Source organism: Nicotiana tabacum, chromosome 18, assembly GCF_000715075.1.
Source record: "Nicotiana tabacum cultivar K326 chromosome 18, ASM71507v2, whole genome shotgun sequence".
Lineage (NCBI taxonomy): Eukaryota > Viridiplantae > Streptophyta > Magnoliopsida > Solanales > Solanaceae > Nicotiana > Nicotiana tabacum.
Window position 1 is genome coordinate 17,552,133 of NC_134097.1, and position 4,462 is coordinate 17,556,594.

Consider the following 4,462-nt stretch of genomic DNA (forward strand, 5'->3'; position numbering starts at 1 on the left):
AGTTCCCTGCTTTCTTTTCTTTTGATTCACAGAAAGATATGACGGATTTTCATTTAGGTTATGAGTCATCACCTCTGGTGGTATTCCTGTCATGTCAGAGTGGGACCAAGCAAAACAATCCATATTAGTTTTCAAAAATTCAATTAACTTACCTTTCATTCCTTGGTCAAGATTAGCTCCGACATAGACTTTTTTATCAGGCCATTGAGCGAATAACATGATAGGTTCTAATTCCTCTATCGTTGTTTTGATATCTTCATTTTCTTCTGGTTCTTGAATGGTATCAGGCCTTGAGTCCTACATCTGTTCGCGCTTGTTCAGTTGAGGTTTGTGTTGTGGTGTCCTCAACTACCTTCTATGATTGCTATTTGCCTCCACTTCTCGTGCTTGTATCTGAAACGAAGTTAATAGCCCTGGACGTATGTTGATCTCCGCGAATTTGACAAATTCCCCATGGCGATGGAAATTTGATAACTTGATGCAAGGTTGAAGGAACAACATCCATTTCATGGATCCATGGTCTCCCCAGAATCATGTTGTAAGCCATCTCCATGTCTACTACCTGGAACTTTGTATCTTTGACGACCCCTTCAGCAAAAGTGGTGAGTGTTACCTCTTCTTTTGTGACGACACTGGAATTATCAAATCCAGATAGAGTATGCGCCTTTGGTATTACTCCATCTTCAGCTTGCATCTCACGTAGCACTCTTAGCAAAATAATGTTCATGGAACTACCTGGATCAATCAAAACTCGTTTCACATTAGTATCATGCACAATTAAAGATATTACCAATGCATCGTTGTGAGGGATTAATACGCCATCTGTATCTGCATCATTGAATGTAATATTTCCTTCTTCTAAATCATGCTGCACCCGTTTCCCTTGGGTAGTAGTTACTTTGGAAGTTTTGTTATCTGCAGTATATGACACACCATTGATGTCTTCACCCCCACTTATAACATTAGCAGTTCTTTTGGGAGAAGGTGGTTTTGGAGGCTCCTACATGTTCTTCATGTAAGCTTGCTTGCCTTTCTCGCTGAACAACTCAGTAAGATATCCTTGTTTTAATAAATGATCAACTTCACTTTGTAAAAATCTACAATCTGCTGTTTTATGCCCGTGATCATTATGGAACTCGCACCAATGGTCAGGGTTGCGCCTTTTTGGATTCGATCTCATTTCCTTTGGCCATCGAACCTTATCTCCCATGCTTTTCAAAATAGCTACGAGCTCGGAGGTGCTGACGTTGAAGTTGTAACCTCCGAATCTCGCTTTTAAATTTCTATCATCATCCTATGACTCATAGTTGTTTCGCTCGTTCCTAAATCTTGATGAAGAACCTAATTCTCTGTTTCTTGATCTGTGATCGTGCCTTTGATTATCTTGTTTTGACCGCGAGTCTTTCCCCGCAGGTCCCATATAGGGCTCGTACCTGTTTTTACCGGATCATTTTTTGTTCTCTGCACGTCTTGAACGTATACTTTCTTCTTTTTGAGATCAGAGAACAGTATCTTCCTCAACTTCGTGCTATACCTGTTATAAATATCATTCCACGTTGTAGCTGGGAATTCTCGAAGGCTTTCCTTGAGTCTCCTCGTAGCTTCTGAGCTTTTTTCATTCAAATTGCTCGTGAAAGCTATAGCTGCCCAGTTATCAGGTACACGCGGCAATGTCATTCTTTCGCGTTGAAATCTGTCCACAAATTCTCTAAGAAATTCTGAATCTCCTTGCTTAATTTTGAAAATATCCTCCGTTCTTTTTTCCACTTTTTGGGCTCCCGAGTGTGCTTTGATGAAAGAATCTACAAGCTCAGCAAAAGAGTTTATAGAATTTTCAGATAAAAGGAAATACCATGTTAGTTCTCCTTTGGTGAGTGTTTCACCAAATTTCTTGACTAATACCGATTCGATATCCTGCTTAGTCAAATCATTACCTTTTACGCCCGTTGTGAATGCAGTCACGTGGTCTCGTGGGTCTATTGTTCCATCATACTTTGGAATATCAGGCATTTTGAACTTTTTTGGAATTGGGAGTGGGGCAGCACTTGGCTTCTAGGGTTGCTGCGAATATATGTCCATGTCTACCCCTTTGATTATGGTCGGCACCCCGGGTATCTGCTCTATGCGTTCACTTTGCTCCTTGAGGTGTTTCTGCAAGGTTAGTACTAAATTTTGTAAATCAGAATTAATTACATTACATGGTTCTCTCTCCTGCGGTTTACTGGGAGTTCCATCGCTGCTTGAGTTAACAAGCTCGGAACGAGGGTTTTCTATAGTGTTATTATTTGGAGAAGGTGTGGGTGTTGCAACATGTAACTGTTTAACAAGCGCCTCAACACCTTTGCTGACCTGAGCAGTAATTAATTTCTGCAAAGCTTCATCAACAGCTTCGGCATTTTCAAATTGAGCATACTCGTTTATTTGAGATCCATCAGGAGTACCCTCACGAGATTGTCGTGGAGAGTCCTGCGGAGTAGGAACTTGAATGTTAATATTCTGTGGGCCTCCCTGACTTTGTTGGTTCTCTTGGTTTCCTGGGGTGTTGTCACTGTTATTCGACATAATTGATGTAACAAGGAAGGTCAAGTGAAAAGAAAATAGATTATCAGATTTCCGGTAACGGAACCAATTTGTTTAACCAAAAAATAAAATTTCAGTCAAAGTTAGAATTTAGAAGAACGCGGGTTACTGATAATCAAAAGAATATGTAGAAGAAAGTATTAGAATAACCAGAGTATAATCAGGAGAAAAACAAATGAATCAAAGTATATTCCAATTGTGTCTTGTGTTTACAAGTGACCAGATACCTCCCTTTTATAGGTATCTTGAAGATATGTGTTTCCTCCAAATCATAATGAGGCTATTATGAATAATTAAAGACATTGAATGCTACGCTACACAATCATTGTAATCAATACAAATTCTCTAACGTATCCAGTATTTAATGCCTATCGAATTTCGTATCTGCACTCTTTATTATGGTCAGATTCATTCCTTTTGATAAATGATTTAAATAGGTACGAGCACTGAATCCTTCAAATGTTCTCCCGTGCCTCTTCCTTTTCCTTTGCTTGTTTCTACTGCTGCCCGTACCTCTTGACTAATTATAATTCTTTGACTATTTAAACAGTCCACGTGTCTCAACATGTCATTTGCATATATAAATGCAATTTTTCCCAATACACTCCGGACATTAAACAATTTGATTACAGTTGAGATCCAAAGCTAAAAAGTCAAAAGCAAGAGTTAAATACGGCGACTGAGTAATATCTTGGACCGCTTTTTTTCTTAACAAAAGGCTTCGATACGCTGCTGCAACGCATGGTTTAGATGGAAATAAAGTTTGGCAACTACTATTTTAAAGTAAATTTTCTGTAAAAAAATAATAAATAATTCAGTATCAAAGTTCATAAAATGTAACCAGATAGAAAACCTTGGAGATCAGTGTAGTTGTCCCCAAGAATCGTGATGCAATCCAAGCACATATCAGTTCTCTTTCCGACTTGATGACTGTCTATGGCTTGAGTTAGTCTCATCTCACCTAAAGTATAATTTGTTGAAAGGATCCTAAAGAAGCTTTCCCACTTGATGATTGTCTATGGTTTGAGTTATTTTCATCTCACGTAAAGCATAATTTGTTAAAAAGATCCTAAAGAAGCTAAGTAACCTATACATATTATATATGCTTCTTTAAGACTAAAAAGAGTATTCTAACAAAACTAAATAGACATGTAGATGTTTCTTTCTCATTTTATGCGTGCTAGAGTTTGTGCCCAGTATTCTTATTTGTGTGCGTCTTTCCTTTTTCTCTCATTATATAGCTTATATCACTATTATAAGAACATAATTTTGTATTATGCTTCCATTGTCACATAAAAAGTTAAGAACTTAAACACATCGGAAGCGCATGTAGGATACTTATATATAGTTTTAAAATAAAGGCAACTTGACCTTTAATAAGACTCACAATGGTGCCAAATTAGAATGCCAACAGCAAATGCAGGCTTCATCATGAAGATACATAACATATAGATGTCAGAAGTTCATGAAGATTTAGTAAATGATATAAACTTATATGTAGCTAACCACAAGAAACTTCTCTAAGAATAAAGAGCACCAATAAATATACCTGAACTGCACATTTGAATACCTCTTCTCTACAAATATGTTTCGAGTCAGACAACCATCATTACAACCCAGTACCCAATAGAAGCATGCCACTTCATATGGCACAATGGATCCTAAGATAATATTTCAAGGCTAAGATGGAACATCATCAGCTGCTAAGACAAAAATTTACAGCAAGATTATATTATAAATTTGTCATTTTCCTGTTCAGTCCAAATCAAATAATCATCATTTCCATTCTAAAGTGCGCCAGTTTTTATATGACAATTAGAAAGATTATGTGCATCACATTTCTACTGAAGTCAAATGAAAAGAAAAAAATTCAAGGAAATTA